Source organism: Squalius cephalus (assembly GCF_949319135.1).
Source record: "Squalius cephalus genome assembly, chromosome: 9".
Taxonomy (NCBI): Eukaryota; Metazoa; Chordata; class Actinopteri; order Cypriniformes; family Leuciscidae; genus Squalius; species Squalius cephalus.
Genome location: NC_137130.1, coordinates 28916383 through 28942569, shown reverse-complemented (window position 1 = coordinate 28942569; position 26187 = coordinate 28916383).

Below are 26187 nucleotides of genomic sequence, written 5' to 3'. Positions count from 1 at the left end.
GGTACCAATTCACAGCTATGCTGATGGTACACTACATTTGGAGAACTACATGATATGTGATTGTTAGTCATTGACATCATTACCAAAAATGAAAATACTAAATCCATTACAAACTACTGCACAAATAAAAAACATAAATAAGCGAATAAAAGATATTGCTAACACTTTACAATAGTTAAACTTTAGTTACTTAAACTTAAACTGCACGTCTACAGCATTTATTAATCTTTGTTAATGTTAATTTCAACATTTACTTATATATTATTAAAATCAAAAGTTTTATTTGCTAACATTAGTTAATGCACTGTGAAGTAACATGAACAAAAAATGAACAGCTGTAGTTTTATTAACTAACGTTAACAAAGATTAATAAATACAGTAACAAATGTTTTGCTCATGGTTAGTTCATGTTAATACATAATGTTAACTAATGAACCTTATTGTAAAGTGTTACCAATATATGTTTCAAATAAGCACAGATACACACACACACACGCACACACACACACACACAAATGCCCCCTGCTGATGTCCGCTTGTGTTTCCACAGGCTTCAGGACCTTGGACAGCACAATTCCAATCAATGTCCAAATTTATCAGACAAGACAGTGGCCACTGCAGATGACCCAGTCACATGACCATGCACATGTGTTCAGGGTGAACTGTGCAAGCTAAGTACCACCTTTAATCAAAGCAGAACATACAAGTTCCACCTAGTCACAATGTGTAAAGTTATGATGAAACGTTTCTATGCATTAGTTGTTGATTGGATGGAGGCAGATCTTGCAAAACAAGCTTCGATTGTAATAAAGGGGCGGGTTTAAGCGGACTAAATGAAGCCATACATCAAGAAAGAGAAGTCTGTCATTTCACTCGAAGATCCAGTTTTGATATTTTGATTAAACATTACAAGGTCAAAACATTCAAAAAAAAAAAAAAAAAAAAACACATGTATGACTACACGATCAATAACATGGATTTAGAAAATAGATAGGGTGAATATTCATTTCATGCTGACTTTAATTAACAATCAAATTTTATATAGAAAAGAAATTAGAGTGTTTTAATTATTATAGTATGGCAAATTTTGTACTGTTGATTTTGCACTCCAGCGCCACTGCTATTCCAGTGCAATATTTATTTGTTTTATTTTTGTTATTTAAAGGAAAATGAATAAAAAGACACTTACAGAGGCAAAAATGTCATCCAGATATTACTTTTCGAAAGACCGAGCTGTTTTGAACTCTGTTATCGGATGAAAAAACACAATTTGAGCACCAAACAGGAAGGGTTGAGGTTGAGGCAGGGAATACCCTGCTGACTCATATGAGGTGATCTCAACTCTTTGTGATGAGATTACATATCTTTAAAAAAGCTTCTGAATTTTTAACCGATTAAAGTCTGTGTGGTACTGGTCATCGGTTTACATATGGATTCAAAAATGTTCAGTCTAACAAGCCATTTCTCTAGATCTCATATGAGCTTAAAGATTTTTTTGTACATTATAGTTTTGCTGAATATTTTCATTGAGTGTGAACACTAGTTAAAACACAGAGTTATGTAATACCTGAAGATAGCTGTCGTTACTTTTTCTTTAAAAGCAAAACAAAAACCTTGGTTGATGTGAATGAGGCCAATTCATAAATACATATATATAAAAAACTCACTGTATTAATAGTATAGCTTCAAGACAAACAAAATGTGTGTGATTTTATTTTGAAAAAACTCCACTTGCTTTTCAGTGTAAAATGATGTCCATAGTCGTTAATCATAACCAATAAAATTAATGTAAAATTGACGATTTAAACAGCTCAAATAGATTAGATTTGATCAGATTTGATCTCATTTGATCAGAAACTCCACCAAAAAGTTGTACCTCACCGTAACCTTGTTTTCTGCTTCTACTTTTTGAGAAACCAAGGGATGAGTCAAAATTATATTTTGAGGTAATCAAAAATCATGTCACAAATGCTGTCACTTAAAGTTAATTTGCATTAAACATTAATCTCATTAGAAAAAATTGCCACTTTCAATGGCCAAAAGATATTACAGTGCTACTTGTATGTTCTGTTTCGTTTAGTTCTAGTTCCTGTACCTGTTTCATTTGTTCCCACTGTCCCGCGACTAGTTAGTTCCTTGATTACTGATTGCTTCTCAGATGTTTCAATTTCTGTTGATTAGCCTCCCCTGTGTATGTGAGCCTTCAGTTCTCACAGTTCTTTGATCAATACAGTACAATAATACTTCTTAAATTCTCTTGCGTTGTACGATCATGGCAACCACCCATTTGTGACAGAACACAGAATCAAAAGAAAAGAAAGGATAGACATTCATGTTAACTCCACTCTGCTGCACAGACCCGCCTCGGGCCTTCCAGTCTCCAGCTCTGTCTCTGCCTCTGGCTTCTGGCTCCATGTGGGACCGTCATCGCCCTTATGGCTCCACCGGGCTCCCTCGTCCCTCTGACTCCACCTGCACATTCCTGCAGTTCGCCTTCTCCTCCTAGATCAGGAGGAGCATTCCCTCGAGGACCACATGATGGATATCATAGACCCCGCCTCTGCTGGCTCTCTTCAGTCACCTCATCGTCTCCTCTGTTAACTATACTCTGCTGCACAGATCTACCTCGGGCCATCCAGTCTCCAGCTTTGCCTAGGCACATGGATCCCCTGTCTCTGCCTCAGCCAGTCACACCCCTTGGCCTGTCGACCAGTCAGCCCCACCTTCCCTCCCCCTCCCTCGGCTCCACGTGGGACCTTCGTCCTTATGGCTCCACCGGGCTTCCTCGTCCCTCTGGCTCCCCTTGGTCAGTTGTCACTCTCCTGGCTCCACCACTGGTGGTCGAACATCTTACTCCACCCTGGCTCCTCCCACCACCGGTTCCACTGTGGGCCTTCATCCTGGCTGTGCTCAGGGTCTTCAGTTGTCTCCCTTCACTCGCCCTTAGACTTTTCTGCCTGCCCCTCCTTGGTTATGTCCCTCCCCAGCTCCACATCTTCTTGCTGGATTCTCATCCGTCATGCAATCATTGCAACCACCTGTTTGTGACAAACAGATGCTAACTAGACGAAACCACTCATGTACAACATGACTCATTGTCTGCCCTCATCTAGAAAGCACTCTCTTACCTGGAAACTTACCTTGGGAAACCTTCTGTAATGTTATGTTTTATAGTGTGTAGGTCGCCACTAACTCCTAATCAGCTATGGGCCACTATTACCTAAAAATTGTGTCCATTAATGCAGATTGTCTGTTGTTCTCACTACTTTGAGTAATGATAAATGGAGCCAGATTTGTTTTACAAACTTTAATGTTACATCAGTCATTCAATTTAGTGCTTGGCTAACGTATGCGCTGTTATTGACACAGTTAATGATACAGTTCCCACATGTGTACCGCAATAATTTAGAAATACACATTGGTTAGTTGATGGACACACACTTGTTTATGCTGATGGTGAGGAATTACAGTTGCAACATCTCATAATGTACATCAAACTGAGTAGTGTATCACTGAGAAACGTCCTGCTCAAGTCGTCCTTGTTTTTTGGGTTGAACAACTAGTTCTAATGTTTCATCTTCGGACTCACGCTCAGATTGATATGGTAAAACTGATGCCATTGTTACTGTCTTTACAGTGTGTACAATCACTGAGCTTTAGGAAGCCTCCGGAGCTGAAATTAATTTATGGTAATGGACGTGTTGTTTCCGAAACGCTCTGTAAGAAGTAGACCAATCACAATAGACTGGGCCATCTGACCAATCAGAGCAGAGTAGGCTCGCGGAATGGAGGGTGTTTAGAGAGACTTAATCTTCGGACGAGTCATTTGAGAATCATTGAAAAATGTGGTGATGCGCAATGTAAATCATGCTCCCAGTCACAAAAAAACATTAAAGCTATACCATGACTTTATCATTTTTCCTTTTAACAAGTAAAGGGCTCATACCGTCCATTTTTGCTAATTTTGGCCTTCATTAACATAATTGTTTTTACATAATCAAACCTTTAAAATAGCAAAATAGGGGCATTTCAAATAACCATTTAAAACTGCATAATTAAAAAAAAAAAAGATTGGATATGCTTTGAGTGACAAAATCATACATTTTATGAAAAATCAAATTTTCCAAAACACACCTGTGAGCATGTGCATGTATTAAAAAGAAATGACAGAACTCACATTTGTATGCCTTTATTTGTGCTTGAATGTTGGGTACATTTACGTAATTTATTTTCCAATTCATGAACTCCTGTCTCTTTTTAAAATGAAATGACTCAGTCAGGGTTGAGCCAGGACATGTGAAATATAGACTTAAATCGGTAAAGCCTCCAGACTTCCCAAACCACCGGCAACACACCCATACTGAAGACGAGGTGGAATGTCATTCATATGGTCCTGATTTCCCTCCCCACTACCATCAGAAGAAGACAGGAGGGAATGATGCTCAGCTGCAGAAACATGCCAGTGGCAGAAACCCATTTGGTTACTTGCTTACGTAGGAGCTCACCACAAACTTGGGCTATGCACTGGTTAAAGATTCTTTGAATCTTCCCATTCCACTGACCATGTGCAAAAGTACAGATAAATATTGTAGATGTAAGACTGGACCAGCACTGACCACACACGTGCACACATTGCCAGGAACATGACACACACACACACACACATACACTGACTCAACGGACAGCCACACTGTAAATAATTATTTGTCAGATAACCAAAAAAGTGTTTCATTTTAATTCAAAATGCTATTTATTATGACTAAATCAAACTGAATAAATTAATGGTGCAATTAGAAGTTTGGTGCAAAGTTTTACAATAATATATTTTTTGTGTTAACTCTGAATTGTGTAAACTCACATGAGATAAAGATAATTTAATGTTAGGCAAAATTTTAGGTTGGAGCTTCTGTACGCTTGTAGAATAGTGTAGTTTGGTGATACAAAGAGCAAAAATTAGACAAAGATACACACTTAATATTAATGCTATGAGACAACGGGAGAATCAGTACCAGTATGGCTGAAGAAGCTTAAAGATCTGAAGAGAGAAAGACCGACAAAGAAAAAAAAAAAAAACGATACAAAATCAGCCAAAATCAGGCAAAAGCTTGAGTAGTGCTGCTCAAGTTGCTTCTTTTTTATGTTGGCCAGGTAAGGGAATTCATTATTGTGTAGACTACTCAGAAACAATTGTGCTGATAGATGTCAGTGCAGCATCACCAGATGCAATGCGATAAGATTTCAGTGACAGGCAATGGACTACTTGCACAACTACTTCCTTGTTCCAAAAAAAAATCCATTATAGCATTTCCAACGATTTTCCAAAAGAGGGAAAATATAGAGAGATTGATTACAGCAGTCAAAAGACAGAATGATCTCAGTCGTTAACATATGTAACAGTCTTAAACAGTAACGCATTTACGGTGCTAATTTTATGAATATTAAAGCAAGCATTTTGATGGTCTCTTTAACACATTATGTTGACTATAGGTAATGTTGCACCTACATGTCTACAAACTCGCATAAGAGTGTTAGAGTATTAGTAGACTGGTAGGGTTAGGGTTAGAATAAGTTGACATGCAGTTCACATGACATGCAGATGGTCTTTTGGAGGACCATCACAATAAAGAGTTAGCAGATATTAGACAGTCTACTATGAGAGTTAGTTGACATGTAGGACTTTCCCACTTCTGAGGACAAATGGAACGCACCATTATTCCGCCTTTCCACTGCACACGACAAACGATGGCCAATGGACCGGAAGGCTGGGTGGGGTGCCGACTGTTTGTGGATGTGGAATGTTTCGGGTCTAATTTGAGCTTTGGATGCATTAAAAATATTGACTACCCCGTATGCGAAATGCCGACTGGCTGTTATGTATTCTAATCAAATCAGTGCATGCTAGCATTTATTTACCATTTTCACAAAATTTTCATGGCCCCCAGAATATTTTGTTGCATGAATATCTGAACATGCAATAGCCTATATAAAAAGAAAGAACAGACCCTCTGCTTTTAAACAAAATAATCAGTTCATCAAAAAGATGAGAAAATTACGTTTTTGCCAAAGACCAGATACAGAACTGTGATCAAAACATAGATGGATTAATGCTTGCACAGTCCTATAGCTCGTCGTCCTGGGTTGACATTTCATTCAGTAACATTAAGCAGTTTTGATTGCTGTTTAATGTTGATGATCGCATTATTTTACATATGCATATGATTACATATGAGATCGCTTGCTTTTGCATCTTCTTCGCATGTGTTTTGATCAGGCGATTCAGTACTCTTTCAGAAGTTGTGTAATAGCGCCCCCTACCGTATAACAGTGAAAACACGGAAAGCTGGAAAATTCAGTCAATGGCGGGGAAAGAGTTAATACTGTTTTGTCCTATTATGCCCTTTTCTGAAGTCTTGATTTTGTTTTGGGGGGTTTTGTATTATGTTTTCATGCTTGATTGTTCAAGAAACGCGTCATTTTTTCACATATTTTTACATTAAGCTCCTTTCTCCCCAGTCTAGGCAAATGTGCCGTTTCAATGAGGCCCCTCCTTCCGAAATACGAAATGTGCAGTGATTGGTGAGCTGGCCCAGTGTGCTGTGATTGGCCCAGTGTGCTATGATTGACACCGCTTAGCGTGTTTGGGAAATGTCCTGCCCCTTCTCACATAGTTCCAACTTCCCAGATCGCTCCCTGTGCATGTTTTTCAAGACAAGCCTGAATAAATGCACAAAGGCATGCCTGTCCTCGAGGGACATTTGCAGAGTTTGTAAAGTGGGTGCTGGTGAGTTGCGGTTCTCCATTTACCTCTGCTCTGCTGAGGAAGACATCACCAGCCCCACTCCCGACCCAGAGCCCAGCCAGCCGTACACACTGGCCAGCACGGACATACTGACTGAGCTCACCGCAGACCCCAAGCCCACCCCACACCCACCACAGAGCCAGGCCCTCTAATCAGATCCTCCATTGGTCTTCCGGTCTCCAGCTTCACCTTGGCAAAGGGGATCCCCTGGCTCCATCTCCAGCCACCGAGCCCGTCCCTTCACCTTGGCCTGTTGACCAGTCAGCTGCACCTTGACTCCTCCCTCCCTCGACTCCACCTGGGACTGTCGTCCTCATGGCTTCACCAGGCTCCCTCATCCCTCCGGCAACGCCTTGGTCAGTTGTCACTCTGCCTACACCATGGACTTCCAGGCCTTCTTCCCTCCACCCCTTCGGTTCCGTCAGGCCTTGCCTGACATCAATGTTAAGTTGGTTGCATATATCTGGTTCTCCTGTGTTTATTCAGAGCTCCTGTGTTTCTTTTATGTTATTTGTAAAGTTTAATAAATGACTGCTGTATTAGATCCTGCCTCTCATCTCAACTTATTGCTGCAACCACCTGTGACAAATACAGTGTTGATTGTAAGTTCATTTTAACTAATATTAATGTATACAGCTTTATAGAAGTAGTACCACGTCCTCAGTTGTGACCTTTTCTCCTCTTTAATTTAACTAGGGCAGAATGAACTTCGTGACTCAGTGCATGTTGCATGTTAGGTTTGATGTTATCTCCTTAAATGTCAGACCAGCATTTGGAAACCTGTGTATGATAAGATGCAGCATCTCTGTATACAGCGAGACACACTTATAAGTTTCACTCTTATTACCGTGTACTGTTGTGTAAGATTTGGCATCCTCCTGAGCAACAGTAAGGCGGTAACAGTATGACATGTGTGTAAAGTAACACATTTGGTATGTCACATACAATGCATTGCAAAACTTTTACACAGGAAAAAAACATGCACATACTGTGCTCAGTAGATGCTGACTTGTAGTGGTTTGCTATATTTGTTTTACACACAAAACGGTGTACCAAAACTGGTAAAATTCAGAAATGTACAGGTATTCATCACAGAAGCAGACTGAAAATGAAACACTTTTCAACAACAAGATTATTGGCAGTGATCATTGAAGACAGAATGAGAATTGATGTGGAGTTTTGCTCAGAGATTTGCTCTCCTCAGCGTTCTTATGCTCCGAGAACAGCAGCTTGATGACCGTTAAACTGTCATCCATCTCAGAAAACCATGTTTTTCAGTCTAAGTGGCAGATTATTTCAATATGCCCTAAACAATAATTCTTTGCTGGAAGAAAATGAGACTTATCCTATTTCCCCAATGCCTTAAGGGTTTACAGTTGAGACCCATAACTATATGTTAGAGCCACCCTTTAAATGAAAATCTTGATGTTTAAGTTTTCACTTCACTTTCATACAGTAGGATGATGTGGTAAAAATATCACAATCAAAAACTATGCTCATATTTGCAAAATCACGGTCAAAACACTTGGATGTAAAATAAAATATTCGTTTTTGGTAAACTGTTCTTGAACTGGGGAAAAACTGGAAAAATAACTTCCCCTAACATTTTCCCTCATCATAGCGGTTTAACTTGCAACTGATGAGCATTCAGCTGGACCACATATAAATATTTCCCTTTAACAAAACACAGACGTGCTTGTGTATACGTAAGGGGAAGCATATATTCTGCAAACTCTGGAAAAATCTGTCAGAACAATCCTTGGTAAAATCTTTTAATGAACGTGCCATCAAAACAATCTTGCACTTGACCAATTTGCTTGCAGACATTGCAAAAGGAGAATGCAAGTCTCCAAGAGGAAGTTGAGAATATGTCTCTGTGGTTAGCTGGAGTAATATTGATTTGGTATCATGATGATGTATGCTACAAAGCGGCGAACAGAAGCATCTGTTTGTCATTACGCAGGCTGGATAATGAACTCCATGATAGGAGCCGTGCTTGTGCGAGATCCAAACATGCAAACACTTGGGCTGTCCAACTCACTCGATTTGCACAATGTCCAGTGTTGTAACACTTAATGCCAGTGTGAATTTAAATGGAAAATTGAGTTTGATTGTCATGAACACGTGATGTCATGGGAGGGTTATTGTTTTGGAGAAATTATGACTTGTTTTGAGTCTTCCGGTCAAGTTACACCGCAAGACGTAATACTTCCTGATAGCTGAGTGGTTTCCCTTCAATGAGACATGTTTTGTCTTCATTTCACTGGTCTGATGTACTAATATTAGTGTTGAGCTGAAAATATAATAGACAAACCATCTTGTGCATGTAGTAGCTCCAAATTACATTTAACATGGCACTTTGAGAAGATCATAGTGTACAGTCAGCCGGTCATTACTAAATAAAAAGGACGTCTTGTATCAAGGCGCATGAGACACATTGGATATCGGTTCCCTTATAATTGGTCAATTATTGAGTTTAATGGTAATCACATACAAATATTTGACCACAATATGCTGTAATTGGCCAATGAGAATCCAATTTTAGAGAGTCGTATGTATAATTTGACACTTTACATAAGTTATTTGTACAGTTGGTTTGCCCAGGGATGATATTAGTATCAAATTGCATACCGGTTTAAAGGGGGGAACATTATGAATGAAGCCAACTTGACAACAACAGTTCATATATCAGGCAGCGTTCAAAAAGGGCAGTGAATTTGCATAACCAATTTGAACATTTTCATCCTAGTTGTCATGCAGAAGTCTAGATTTATGTTTATGTTCATTATTATTATAATTTTATGTGCTTTGAGACATGAGGTAGTTTAATGCCGTCTCTTGTCTCGTGATGCTTTGCAGAATCTGCTGTGTGCGTTCATGTGTTTTGAAGAAGCCGTGGTTTTGGAGAGCGCTCTGAAGGGAGGGTGGGATCTCATGCTTTAAAAGCTAACTTTCCATTGCTAGCCACTCAGAAAATCGACCTATCCTACCTTTATTGGAGATTGCCAACAAAAGCAGTGAAATCGGACGCAAATGTAGCGAATGTGTCAATTTTCAAAGATGCTAGCTTAATAAACGTGCGGTCACATCAGCGAAAAAAAAGTCCATTGCATATTGTCAGTAGTGTAGCAATGCATGAAGAACAGCTCACAAACAGCCAAGCAGCTTGTGAAAATCTGTGAAAACTTGAACCCATGCGAAATTTGTGTGGGGAAAACTTTCACCCTCACATGAAACTCTGGATTCCTATTGAAATGACTGGATTTTACGTGACCACACCACGAGGCTATGATTAAATATTGAAAATAAAATGATAAAGACCAGAACAACAGCGTTGTTTAGGCAATTTCCCAGCAAAAATTACCCCATAGCAAAACCTAGTGTCCAACCAGCAGTAATGCCAGTTTAAACATGGATTTCATACTGGTGTTCAAATATACTTTTGTATATTGCATGATATAGATGAGACCTAAATGAGACAGACTACATCAAATCAAAAGTTACTGGAGTAAATTTGTGCTACTTGCGGATCCAAAAGATCATCATGAAACACGTTTCATATTAAAAAGGGTTAAACAGATGGAAGAAACTTCTAGAAACATCCTTCACATCGTTTTATAGTGAAACGTTCAGTTAGCAGCATGAAACAGGTTCAAGTGCATCTGCAGGTATCGCAAACACAACTTTATAAACGGCTAATCAGCATTTTCTCACTTGACATCAAATGAAGGAAGCATGGCCAAAGCACTTCAAAGCCTGCCAAGTTTCCTCAGGGATTTTACACACGCAGACCACAGCACGGCCCTTGAAATCCTAGAGCAAACACTACAGGATGTTCAGAATGGTAAGGTCATGGGAATGTTCTTAATTCCACCTATCAAACCTCCACCCACATGCACTAATGCACAGACACACTCACGCTTGAACAGGACTGTGTTGAAGGAGGTATTCATTTAGCCATGTGTCTTTCAGCCCAGCCGTCATTCTTTCCACTGTGGGAGTGACTGGCTTGCTTTATTCTCAGGTTAACTGGATGCTCTTCTGCCTATAATTCAAAATGAGTGATAGACAGCTTTAATTCAGATGTTATGGAACTGTTTACAGACGTTACACTGTCATTAAGCAGACGTCTAAATACCAGACAGCTCTTCATCACAACAGATGAATAATGTGAATGAATAATGACTGTTTTATGAATTAAAGTAAAACAGCTGTGCGTGTAATGAACGTCCCTCTCCTCCCAGCAGCTTGTTTATTATGGAACGTCAGGGCAGGGATTAGTCTTTTTGACCACTGAGTGTGGACATAATTATATAATTTCCCATGGGAATAGCTTGTTGTTTTACAAGAGCACATGCATATTAAAACAGGATTTCCATCACCTAATAAACTTTGTTCAAAACATTGATTACACATATTGCTTCTCTATTGATAAACAACATTTTACACCATTCAAACGTTCAGGAAATTGATAAACGTACTGTATATACAGCACAAGTTTTATTCTACGACAAAAAAAGGGAAAAAAAAGAAAAGAAAAAGGAGAAAAAAATATTTCACTCATGATTTTTTAAAGGTTTTATGTCTTGAAAAATACATTTGCAATCAAGTGGCTAAATAGGACTACAAATGGTACATTAAACATCAACCCTCGGAGAGAACAAATTTATCACTAGCTTTTACAGCATTTTTGTGTTGAATATACTCACACTCTTGCAAACTATTCTAACTAAAAACTTGTGACTTAGTGGTGGTGATGTTGAAGTCATGCAATCGTGGTGTACTTCAATTGTAGCCTAAATGTGGCTTTTTAGCTTTTTTACTGATTGAATTTGGCTTCAAAATTAATAGAAAGTGTTCACTGGTAAAGATTACATTACAAAACATTTGTTGGTCACAATTTCTGCAATGATCACAAAGTCAATTGAAAAATCCTATTGGCTTTTTGTAGAGAGAACAAGTGTGATGCTAACTTCTGGTTATTTCATCAAAAATAGATCATCCCAAGCTAGGGACAGCTTTAGTTGCAATAAAACACATTAAGCCTAGAGATTCAGATTAAGCGGCACAATATAGAGGGAAACCTGGCTGAATCATCCATATAATCCGCTCTGCGCTATACTGACGCTGTAGCACACTGTGGGTTGGGAATGAGTGAGTGAACAAGTGACCGACTTCAGATGCAGCTTTAGTCAGATGCTGGTGGTATTTATAATATAGGTGGAAGAGGACATGGTGGTAAGCCAACACGTAGAACACTAGAATTCAGTCTAAATATTCTTTAATGCAACAACAGAAATACGCAGGATAATCTCAGGAGAAGCATAAACTCTTTCCGCACATCATGTTAACAAACACAGACAAAGAACTGAACTAAACAGGGAGTACTTATAAAGCAACATAATGTCGGCCCAGATCCGGACTGATACACGTGGATTCCACACGGCCCAGATGTGGGCCGGATCTGGGCCGACACTTGTGTTGCTGTCTGGGATGCTTGTTCAAAATAATTTAATTGGAAAAGTTTCTTCATTGCATTGTGAGTCATAATTATTTCTAGGTTTGTTTTCCTAGAATATAAAGACTGTACATCTCCTAAGGGTGTTTTGTAGACATTTAGAATTACAAACATCAAGATGACAAAGTTAATAGATGAAAGCAACACAGAACTTTAATTTCGATTTCAAATTTGCCATCCACTTTTATTTCATAGACAAGAACAGCATGGAAATTCTAGACATTCTTTTGTGTTTCACTAAAGAAAGAAGATGATATGAAGTCATAACAAGATGAGGGTGAGTAAATGATGACAGCAACATTTTCATGTTTGGGAGAAGTATTCCAGATGACTTTAGAGAGGTAACCACAGAAGCTATCTCACTGCAGCAGACACTGTGCTCCCATCAACATCACTTGATCCCAGAACAATCATTGACCCCAGAACAATGATGAAGCTCTCTATTCTCAAAACAATCTTCCAGCGGGCACTCTAGAAACAAGTCACTGATGTTTCAGGCATATGAGAAGTCTCGGGTCTTAACTATGCAAGAGTAAACAGGAGTATATGCATTTAAACAGGAGTTGGGTTATATCACACCGGTGGTCCCGTCTCCCAGTCCTTTATGATTCAGCAAATCACAGTGTGGAGGGCACAAGGCTAAACACTGGTCAGGTTTTGGTGCCTGCTGCAGGAGTCCATGAGAGTCTCTCATATCAGTTCAGTTGGCGGCTCCTCTGATGGTTTGGGTATGGTTAACAAAACTCTCTAATTGATTTCAACAATGTCTTCTTGTCCAGACATTGCTAATTTCATATGGCACCATGCATCAGACAGTATGGAGGCGGCTCGATTTATTTGAAAAGACATAAACCTCCCTGCAAGAGAAACCATCTTAGAGTGGCGTGAATTATCATTCTGGTTTGGTACTGGTCTAGTTGGTTGACTGGCTGGTTGACTAGCATGCTCTTTTTGGTAAATGTTTGACTATGATACTCATGCTAAATGTAAATGCTAATGCTAAAATGTAGCTTTCATGTTTAAACCTAAAAATAATGACTGTTATCAAACAAGTCTTCTGAACAATTCCCCCGTCTCGTCTGCAATTGGCTGGGGAAAGCTCTGTTCCAAACTCATTTCAGTGGTTCAGAATATTCTTGTTCAGTCATATGAAGCAGGCGTCCTCAAATAGCGGACCGTGGTTCCAACCGGACCGTGAGACATAATGACAACGGTAGCACCATTTGACCGTTTCTACAGTTTAAAGTAAGCATCACGTCAATAACGGAGCAGTTCACACCAAAAACACACTCAGGATTGTTTATGGTAATGATCATTCGGCGCTATAGACCTTATGCGGCAGAGAAACAAGCGTGCAGCTTTAAATAAGAGTAATTAACAGATGAAGTGGATTTACTTACTGTAAAGTTAACTAAAGTTATAATTAGCATTGTAATGTTTGAAGCGGATGTCACAGTCAGTAGACCGGGAAGATTTTAAAACGAGCGGTTTATTCATAAATCTTACCTTCATGCGTTGGAAATACAAACCAGAAGACAGGACACAACAAGCACTGGACTGAAAAGGGGCGGGGCTACATAAGGTCTATAGAGTGGTGCAGGTATGACATCACTTTGTAGGCCAAAATGCAGAAGCGAGTTAGCATTTGTGACCTTGGATAAGAAAACCAGTCACAAGTCGCACGGGTATATTTGTGGCAATAGCCAACAATACATTGTATGGGTCAAAATTATCGATTTTTCTTTTATGCCAAAAATCATTAGGATATTAGGTAAAGATCATGTTCCATGAAGATATTTTGTAAATTTCCTACCGTAAATATATAAATCATTTATTTTTGTGATTGAATGCAGCACAATCGTGAACATAAATGGACAACTTTAAAGGAGATTTTCTCAATGTTTTGATTTTTTTGCACTTTCAGATACCAGATTTTCAAATAGTTGTATCTCGGCCAAATATTGTTCTATTCTAACAAACCATACATCAATGGAATTTCAATTTCAAAAAATTTACCCATGTGACTGGTTTTGTGGTCCAGGGTCACATTTTAGCTCTTACGGTTCCATCGTCCCGTAGTCAATGGGTTTTTTAAATGGGGTTTTGGTTAAATGCCTGAAATAAGGTCTGTGGTGAACACAAGCTCAAGACACTTTCACGTTTTATTCTACGACATAAAATACATCAATATTACATCACTCGTGATTTTTTTAATCACGAGGCTGGTACGTGTCTCAAAAAAGGCAGTTGAGACAAGTGGCTAATGGGACTGCAGAGACTGTCGGGGACATTAAAAATCATCACGTCGAACAGGTAAGATCAGTCCGCTTTTACAGCCTCATTATGCTTATAATTGTGCTCTTATAAACTATTCTAACTCAAATGTTCTGGGAAAATGTTTTTAGATAAAAACTGAAAGAGTTGTCAGAAGCTCAGTGATTTTGACTTAGCCTGGCAAGCCAGACCTACATCAAGATGTTAGGTCTGGCAACTCACCATAGACACGGCTCAATCCGAGGGGCGGGATAAACGGCTGTCTTTCAAATTCCCTCTGCACGCAATAGGACAGCGCTGCAACCAACCAGAGCGTTTTCCCAACAGCGGAGCTAGTTGATAGATTCAACGTTTGCCATATTTGGCCGGCAAAACTACGAACACATCTTCCTTTTTTTAAGAATGACTTAAGTGCCGTTCTATGCTCTTTTCTCAAAGAAAAACTTAACTCCAAGTCCTCCAGAGTCGCGGCCAAAGCCGATTCGAAAGACTGTTCTCCAGCAGCAGCCGCCATTCTTTGTTTTCAAGTGGCAGGTAACCGTCTCAACTCTGTCGTCATGATGTTAAGCCCGCCCCACCTACTCTATACACGACGTGATTGGCCTGACCCAATTTAGGTTTTTGCAGCTCGAAAGTCAACAGAGAGTTGCTAGACTGCCCTGGCTGCAAAATACATTTTGCTGCCGCTAGGGTGCGTCTAGATTTCTAGGCTAATTGTGACGCTGAATTCAAGCAAATGTGGTGTAGTTCATTTATAGCCAACCTTTAGCTTTTTACTTCAGGCTGTATTTAGGCTTCAAAATTCACGAAAGTTGTGTTCATCTGTGATATTTATCTTGATGGACAAAATGTGCAAGTATCATAAACTTTCGTTGATCACAGAGCTTGTTTTTAGCGATAATCCAAAAGCCTTTGGGAAAATCCTATTGGGCTTTTGTCGAGGGAAACAGCGTGATGCTAACTGCCTGTTAGCCAAGTGACGTCATACCTGACCACTCTTCTTCTTCTCCTTCTTCTTCTTCTTCTTCTGTTGTTTAAATGGCAGGTTGGCAAACCAACTAAAATGTGCATTGTCCGCCACCTACTGGATTGGAGTATGGAGCACTTCTTGGTTGAAAACACTTGGTTGAGGAAAAACAACTTTTTTACCAGTCCTGTATCATTTAATTTTTTTTTAATAATTCCTCATGTATTTTATCATTTGTTCCTTCTCCTAATATTTCCTTAAGTGAATAATTGCTTACACCCCTATCCTTTAGTGACTGAACTAATTGAAGTCTTTCTCTATTGTATGCTGTACATTCTAGTAATATATGATTTACTGTTTCTGGATATCCACATTTATCGCAATTACCAGTTTCATGTTTACCTATTTTATATAAACTTTGATTTAGTGTTGTATGCCCAAAACGTAATCTTGTCATTATCACATCCTTTTTCCTGTTATTAACAGTTGTTCTACCCACCCCCACATTTCTTTGTATACTATACAGACGTCTTCCTCTTATTTCATTGTCCTATATCCTCTGCCACCTATTTTTCACTTCAGTTCCAATCATCCCCTTAATTTCCGCTTTACTCATCTGTACTCTGATGTTGATCTCAGGATCTTTCACCGACTCCTTTGCCAGTTTATCAGCATCCTTAAAATATCTTGTCTTGCTGAGGATGTTCCACTTTCTAAACTTAGCAGAGCTGATTTTGAGTCTGTACATATATCACACTACTTTCAGGCTGCTTTTCTTCTATCCATTGTAAGGCTAAGGATATGGCTATCAACGCTGTTGTATAAACAAATATATGATCTTTTGCTCTTTTTGATATTTTAATATTGTACTGAGGAATATACACTGCTGCAGCTGCTCTACCTGATTTTGGATCTTTTGATCCATCTGTGAATATTTGAGTCATTGTATGCTTGATTAATGTATCGTTGAACGATTACTTTTAATGGCAAATTTGGTTCATTCTTGTGTATCTCTTTATGTCTATTTCTGGCATTGGGTATAACCTTGGGGGTACAGATGGAATTATAACAGAAGGAGCTACTTCTATCTCGGTTATTCCCGTTTCCTGTGCCTCCCTATTTGCTAACTATTTATACTTCCATACTCATACTCCCAACAGTTTTCCAGTATCTTTTTAACTGGATGTCTTTCATCATGTCCTTTTACATTGATCCAGTATCTCATTCTTAACTTTCTCCTATGAACTTCTAATGGCATTTCTCCTATCTCTACTTGAATAGATGGTACTGGAGATGTTGTAAATGCTCCACAGCTGATCCTTAGAGCTTGAGTCTGAATTGCCTCGATCTTTTTGAGCCATGTTTCTGATGCAAAGCAGTATATCAGACTACCATAATCTATTGCCGGCCTTATTAATGAGCTATATCTTCTTCTTAAAGACTGTCTACTCGCTCCCCACTCAACCCCAGCCAAGCACCTCATTACATTTATTCCTTTTTTTGCATTTATGTACTAGCTTTTGAATGTGAATACCACATGTTAATTTAGAGTCTCTCCACATACCTAAAAATCTTAACATTTTAACTTGTTCCAATTCATGACCATACATTTTTCTCCTTCTTGTGAAACTAATTACCTGCGTTTTTGCAATTGAGAACCGGAAACCCCATTTGCCCACTTTTCTACCTTATTTACTGCCCCCTGCAGACTTTTTACTGCATATATTTCATTTCTTCCCCTTTTCCATAGTACACCATCATTTGCGTACAGTGACCTCCCTATTCCCGTGTCAATTTGTGTATAAATATCATTAATTAAAATGTTAAAAAGTATTGGACTACATACGCTACCTTGGGGAGTTCCATTTTCTATAGAATATATTGTCCCAATTCTAATTTGTATTGTCCTATTCAATAATAAATCCTTGATCCAATCATACATCTTTCCAGTAATTCCCATTTTATCAAGTTTCATTGCCAAACCCTCTTTCCACAACATATCATAAGCCTTCTCTATATCAGCCTTCCTTATTGCTGCCTCCAGACTAACTACAGAATCCATAGTACTACGCCCCTTCCTAAAACCACTCTGGTATTGTAAAAATAACCCCTTTTTCTCAATAAAATATACTAACCTTGACATGACAACTCTGTATCCTCTGATATTTTTATCTAGAGCCAAACACGCTTCATTCAAGCCCTTTAAAAATAATAATAGCCTGATAAAACATCTTATCTTACCTTTTAATAATCATATGGGCTCCACTGAAACAATTTGTTTATTTTTTATAGAAAAATTCTCAGACGTCACTGCTTTGGCTTTGAGGGCCCAATATCCTCATCTTTAATGACTACTTAGGATTTTGTTTTTTGTACAAAGTACTACTGCTGCCCAGATGGAATTTTAATTGAAATGTTAATTGAATACCCCTGATATAGAGTAATGATTTGGGTTTTCCCATGATATAATTTACTGTTTTATGGCTTTCTTGTCGCATGACATAATATATAATTTTGGCTACTGTCACACCACACTGACTTTGATTTGAACTTAAAAAAAAAAAAATAGTATAAAAAGTTTCTCAAATATTAATATTACTGCTTTTTTAGTAAATAAATACATTTCATAAATTTAAAATAGAAATACATTTTAAAACCAAATTTTTATTGAATCCCCACAAAAATATCAAAATGATTTTTAATTTACAGAGAGAAAACATATTTGAAAAAGGTGTATTAGTTGAATGGTTTGCATTTTTAGTTACGTTTTTAAAAACTTAATAGATCTGAGCAAAACATTTTTTTACAAAATCTTTGCGTCATTGAACCTTATACAGAAACCACTAGCATGCTTTAAAGGTAACCTGATACATGTAATCAGGTCTTGCTTGGTACTGCCTAAAAACTGTTTATTTTAATGCTGTTTCCACATTTAAATACACAAAAGTTCTCCTTGACAACAGCTGATAGTTAATTTTCATTTTCTACCAACCTAACAAACAAAGCCATGATTAATCTCTAAACATCAGAATATGCTGCGTTGGAAACTATATCTGTTTATATACCACCAAAGTCTCCACCCAATTAATGTCATTTTTGCCGGTGTACAGCACTCTTCAACCAGATCAGACCTACACAGTCTCCATATGAAAATAAAACATCAGACTTGCCAGTTTGACCCCTAGTGAGTGCTTTCGTGGGTGTGCCGAATGACGCATAAAATAGGTCGATTTGTTTAGATTTGACTGATTTTGGGCACCTATCTCCCTGAAATGAGTTCATATCCTTCTAGGACAAAAGTACCTTTTCATTTCAAGTTTATTCAACCTTTACTTTATGTACTTTAAGATAAGATTTGCAGACAGTAGGCTATAGTTCATTTTTGTTGCACTGCTGAAAGATATATATGGCCATTATTGTGCTATACTTATATTAAATTATTGGTGGCTGTTCAGTGGAAAAATAGTGTTTTCTTTGTACAGTAGAGTTGGACCATTTCGGTCTTTAGAGACGTTCTCTGGTAGAATACCACAATTGCTTGAAATTGGGTTTTACGCAATAGCTAGCAATACTGGACTGTGTTGTGAAAGAGGCCTGACTGTCTGCTGGTCAAAGGCCTACCCTTGGCTCCTGAACTGATTACACTATGAATAAACTGGGATACTGTTGGGATTTTAGATGCATCATTGAGGATTTTACTGAGACAGAAGACCACAGCATGGTCAGGGCTTTGTCCTGAGCAACTTCTAAATTAAGTCACTGAGTTTATTTGGTGGAATGTTTTCGGAAAACCGTAGAGACCTCTGTTTTTGGGTTCAAGTTAGTATGTGTATTATTTTCATCTCAGCTACAACAATTGTAGCAACCCATGTTTCGAAGCAATATTTATTTATGATAATCTACAGGCATATTGTAAAGTCATACAGAGAACAATATGTTCCAGAAAGAAAACGTTACACTACTGGCCAAAAAGTTTGGGGTAAGATTTTGGTTGCACATTATTTTGATGGTCCACTTTAGACATCCTACTAACTATAAGTATCTTTGCAACTACATTAACTAACTCTCATTAGAGTATTAGTAGAGTGTAGTAGATTGTAAGGTTTTAAGGTTCAGTTTAGTAGAATAAGTTGACATTTTTAGTTAGTAGAATGTCTGTTGGGGAGCATCAAAATAAAGTGTTAGCAGATATGAAGCAAACAGTCCACTAATACTTTCTTTTGAACTTTCTATTCATCAAAGAATCCTGAAAAAAAAAAAAAAAAATGTATCGCCGTTTCCACAAACATATAAAGCAGCACAACTGTTTTCAACTTTGATAATAATGTTTCTTCAGCAGCAAATAAGCATTTTAGAATGATTTCTGAAGGATCATGTGACACTGAAGACTGGAGTAATGATGCTGAAAATACAGCTTTGCATCACAGGAATAAATTAGTTAATTATATTCAAGAACTGAAACCTGAATTTTAAATTGTAATAATATTTTACAATATTACCGTTTTTACTGTATTTGTGATCAAATGAATGCAGTGTGAGCATAAGAGATTTTTTTAATAAAAAAAAAAAAAAAAAACTCCTGACTTCACACTTTCGAACGGTAAAACCAGCAAAACCTCTATTACAGAAACGAAGAAACTGGTCCAATTTGGGCACAAAATTATTAGACTGACAAAATGAATATAACGCATGCATCTTTTAATCACAAAGTGGTATGCATTTGTTAAAACTGAATTGCTTAAATGAGTGGAGAAATGTCCTCAACAAATGAATAATCATGGCTCATTCCTTTGGAATGAATTTTCCCTGACGTTCTTCCATGACCTGGATGTTATTTTCCCAAACAAAACAAATATTCTCCGACACATCATCCACCAAAATCACAGACGGCCACTGAAAAGCACTACTCTTCTGTTGTTGCTTCATCTTCAGCTTTGTTGTGGCCTTTAATTAAGCGGCAAGCAGTTTGTTCTGCCCCCAACAGAGTCGCCACAGAACAGCGTGTTGGTGGTTTTCAGCATGGGGTGCTTCTCCATGGGTGGGAGGAGTGAATGTCGCCTCAAATCTACTGGCAGAGGAGGTCAGACAAGTTCGAGTGACATGCAGGCCTAGGGGCAGAGGAAGTTCATCGGTCCATGGCGTGGCTGAGATCTTGTGTTACCCGTGAGAAGCCAGAGAGAGAGTCGGAGGAGTATGTTTTTTCCAGAGTGGGCTGTCAGAACGCCAATCTGTGGGTATTAGCAGAGAGTTTGTAAGCAGGCAGAGCCATTGCTTTTGCTATAGTCTTGGGTTTTGTGCCAGTGCCAGACCAGAGAAAGCAAATATTTTGCTAGTCTTGCAGCTGTGCAGGTTCCATGTCGAGTGACTTCAGGTTGGAAAATGGCCAAGCCTCAGCGGGGAAACGGTCAAGATAAAAAATACTCCAGCAAAACAATATTGGCCATAATTAGAGTGTTAAATCACATGGGCTTTGAGGACTATGAGTGGCGTCAGCGCCCTGGTCTATCCCTCTCTTAAGGTCCCGTCAGGACAGAAGAACATCACTGTAGTGGACTACAGAACACTCATCACTACTCAGTCTTTCCTCAAGCTGTTTCATAACAGTTAGGCCAACATGGTGACAGATTTCCAACCAATGTGCTGTATTTCGGCTTCACACCCTCATGATGGCTTAAACATTCGGGATATAATCTGTCATATCATCACTGTTGATGCTGCTTCCCAGAGTTTTCATCGTCAACTACTTTGGCAGTTTTATTGCTCAGAGGTTGCTCTTTTATAGCTGAAGAGACGTAATGCAGTTCTAAGACATGTCTTATTTAAGTATGACATTTTGCCTCAGATGTTTTTTCAAAAATTAATTAAAAATAAAAATAACTGTTGAAATACAGTACAGTAAGAGAGCTATGCAGCTTGGTTTTATAAGGTGTTTGGGCACTTGTGAAGACATAAAACCATCATAGGCTGGTTTAAACTTTTTTTTCCAGAAGGAAGCACAGTATATTCAGATGAATGACTTTTGGAGAAAAAATTCTAAACCATGAAAAAGAAAGCCTGTAGACTAGGAAAGCCTGTAGACTGATTTTTATGTGAAGGACTCGGGACGTTTTTGACGTGAAAATGAAAAGGATGTGACGTTTATGCGTGCTACCGAGAGCCTCTCTTCCTTTCAAGGACACATGAAACTAATGCTTATACAATGTTCAGGATAATGCCGAAAGAGCCATTCTGTACTGTAATGTCAATGTGTCATGCAAAGAAAAGGGATTAATTCAAACTATAGTCTCACATAGTCAGATCTATATAGTCTATAAGCTGCGTCCCATTTCAGAGGCTGCATCCTTCGAAGGCTGCATTCGAAGGTCTGAATGTGTCATAGCGACACAAGGAAGGCTGTCCCAATTACAAAGGTCTTTTGAATGCAGCCTGCAAATGTGTTCTTCGTTTCCTGGTCTGGGAAGGATAGAATGGATGAATCCTTTGCAGTCTAGTCTATCTCTAGAGTCATTGTGTGCCGGTGATGATTGGATTTATTTTAGAGAAAATGTTGTATTACACTTTTAAATGTAAATAGGACTTCCTAGACCTGCCCCATTTCATTGATTATGATGACGCCAGCCTGTGTGTGTTTTTCCGGCAGGACTCAACGTGACAATGAAAGCCTGCCGGCCTGAATATAGACCTCGAGGGACATTTATTGAGTAAGTGGACTGGGTACTTCTTTAGTGCAGATCCCCCTTCACCAAGATCCCACAGTCCATGTACGCACACTGCACCCACAGCCATGCTCCCAGCGGAGCACAATATCCAGCCCACCGCAGACTCATGACAACACAGCCAAAGCCCAGCAAAGATTTTATTTCCAGAGCCCACCAGCGGCCAGAAGAGCCAAATCTGAACAGGTGTGTGAGCCAGCCCCCATTTCCTTCACACAGCTAATCCATGAGGTCACAGTCATCCTGGTGCCCGAATCTGTTAATAAGGGTATGTGAGTCAATCCCTTTATCCGTTCCTCTCAAGTGTGCCTCACAAGTCCAGAAAAGTAAAGCTAAAGAATTTTGATCGCCCCTGATGGCTGGCAGCAGTATAGGTCATAAACCCCGCCCTCTCCATGTAATTGAATGGGACGCGAGCCAAACTAAAAAAATCCAATTACATTTTGAATATTTTTTTTCTAAAGATTGATTATTTTTAGTAATTTTTTGGGCATTTTAGACATACTGTATGTTCAAGTGTTCATTTTCCCAATAAGTTCTCAGTCAGTCATCTCCCTGGTTGTGCATGGCATCTCCAGCATGGCTCCTCTCTCCTTCGACTCCGGAAAATACACGGATAATGTGTCCCGGGATTTGTCCCGGCATCATTTGATTTTGGTTCATTCACACTGCCAGTGATTTTCTGGAATCTGTGGATGCGTTCACAAACATCCCGCAAAGATCCCGTAAAGACATGTGACGTCAGGATGTGTTGTAGAAAGGCCAGTCTAATCTTCCTCTACCGCTCTTTCCATTGTAATCGTGCACTTGGTGGAATTTTTTACGTTTACTCATGATCTGCGCTTTCGATCTCGAGAAACCACACTCGAGCATATTCTTTTCCAGATTCTGTCGTACACTAACGCATCGCGTACCGTTCCGTGTGTATTTGGTCCTGTGTTTCCTTTTCAGATTTCGTCTTTATGTAGTGGTTGTTCTGTTTGTTTTTTCTTGATATCGCTGATAAGCTTGAGTATTTGTATTATTTTGATTTTGTTCGAATTTTTGGAGTTTTTCCGCATTTCATGGAAAGAGAGCACAGCTGAGACAGCTCTCATCTGTCACAAATTATTTGCTCTTATCATCCGATAGTGTGTACCACAAGGCTCAGTACTAGGACCGTTGCTGTTGACACTGTACATGCTACCCTTAGGAGATATCATTAGGAAGCATGGCATTAGTTTTCACTGTTATGCTGATGATACTCAGCTCTTTATTTCTTTACGCCCATACGAAACTTACCAATTCACAAAATTAACGGAATTCATAGCTGATATAAAAAAAACTGGATGACTAGTAATGTCCTACTACTAAATTCTGAAAAAACAGAGATTCTAATTATTGGACAAAAAACTTCCTCACGTAATAACCTAGAAAACTGTCTAAAACTTGATGGCTGCTCTGTCAAGTCTTCGTCGTCGGTTAGGAACCTGGGTGTGCTCTTTGATACCAATCTTTCATTTGAAAGTCACGTGTCCAGTATCTGTAAAACCGCATTTTTCCATCTTAAACATATATCTAAATTACGTCATATGCTCTCATTGACAAATGCGGAACAATTAGTTCATGCGTTCATGACCTCAAGGCTAGATTATTGTAATGCTCTAATGGGTGGTTGCCCTGCACGCTTAATAAACAAACTACAGCTGGTCTAAAACGCAGCAGCTCGAGTTCTTACCAGAACCAGGAAGTATGACCATATTAGCCCCGTTCTGTCAACACTGCATTGGCTCCCTATTAAACATCGTATAAATTTTGAAATATTGCTGATTACTTTCAAAGCACTAAATGGTTTAGCTCCGCAGTACTTGAGCGAGCTCTTAACGCATTATAGTCCGTCACGTCTATTGCGATCTCAAAATTCCGGCCAGTTGATAATACCTAGAATATCAAAATCTACTGCTGGCTGTATATCCTTTTCCTATTTAGCACCACAACTTTGGAACAGTCTTCCTAACACTGTCCGGGAAGCAGACACACTCTGTCAGTTCAAATCTAGACTAAAAACACATCTCTTTGACCTAGCATACACATAACACATTATAGACTTCTATAATTCAATGTTAGGCTGCATCGATTAGGTCAGCCGGAACCAAGAACACTTCCCATAAATCCTGATGTACTTGTTACATCATAAGAATGCTAATATTAGTCTCTCTCTTTATCCCAAGGTTTACCGCAGTCTGCCGGATCCAGGCCGTATCCGGATCTGATGAAGGACCTGCACCTGTGCACGACGACAACGCAGTCCTGAAGTGTCAACTAGTATCTCCCATGTGAAGGCCACCTTCCCTTTACCTCTGTATAGATAAAACATTGTCGGGATAATTCCGGTTCATGTGACTACGCGGAAAAATTCTGTATTATAAAGTTTTCAAGGCTTGTACCTTGGAACCTATTTCATGGTTTACATTCTCGAGCCACCAGGCACTGTTTTGTGCAAATGAGTGGCCGGATTGCATTTAGGGTTTTCTGTTAGAACGGTGACGTGTAAGCTAATAAGTTAAATAACTAATGATCGTTGCAACAGACTAACTTTAGCTGGACAATAACTTTATTCTACAGCTGCTGTAAAGCCAAAACAATCTCTGTTACTTTAATTTCCTATAATCATTAAAGCTGCTTTGAAACAATCTTTATTTAGCGCTATATAAATGAAGGTGACTTGACTTGACTTATAAATAAACAGTGCTGCACCTAGATCCAGATCCCTTTTTTCATCCTTGCTGCAACCGTGTTAAGTTTTAGGCTGGTTTAAGTCGTTTATAGGAAGTATTCATGCTTTAGATGAATGACGTTAGAGGTAAACCACAAGTAGTTCTATATAAAATGTGTGCCCTTTTAACAAATAACGATTAGACAAGACAAATGTCCACAAAGCATTTGGCACAACAGAAGGCTGTCTATATCAGATGTCAATCTTGTTACCATGATTTAATTTAGTAAACTATTGATTATTGAAAAGTAGATATTTGTAGAAATGTCAACATTGAATTAATTCTCTTTCCTTATAGTATCATGAACTTTAGCATAATTTGAATAATGTCAAGTTAGTCCATAAAACTGTCAACCAGCCTACCTTCTAGGCTGGTTGGAGCTGGATTTTTTTTTAGGGAGTGTTCCCACTTCAGATGAATGACTTTTTGGGGGGAGAATGGAGCTAAACCACAAACAGCATATATGATTTACATCTCTATAATAAATCACTTCAGCATAATAGCAGCCTTTCTAATTGCCAACTGGTGCTTTGTACTACAAACTTATCAAACCATCACTCATATAAAATGAATACATTTCCCAATGCTTAATCATACCATATTGGAGCAACTATTTCAAAGGCGCCCAATTCTCCGTGGAGCTGTAGTGTGAGTAAATATTTTTGTGCTGTAACTAGTTTATTTGTTTGTTTGTGCCTGCGCGCGTGAGAGCGAGCGAGGACTGTCGGCGCTGTCAGCCAGCAGCCAAGGCGTGCCTCAATAAGCCTGTCTCGTGGAGCCCATTTTCTCCAGGAAGCACTGTGACTCAGTTGTGGTTGACTGTGGAGATCTCTACATGTTACAGCCCTGCGAGTGGCATGTTTTCCTAGTTCACGTTGAGGTCCTCTTATGTACCGAAGTATCCTCCTCTTCCCCTTCTAACAGATGAGATGGCTAATATTTCAGTTAGCACATAAGCAAATGTTTCACCCTGTATGTACAAGAATACTGACGTGTTCCCTAGAGATAAAATTCTTTGCAGGCTGCGTTTCATGACTCTTTCTCTCAGACAATACCTTGGAACAATGAAAGTGTGAAAGGGCAACTCACATGAGTCTTGAACTGAAATCTCACAATGCTTGGAAAATGGTCAAAGAGAAAAACAAAAGGGCTAATTT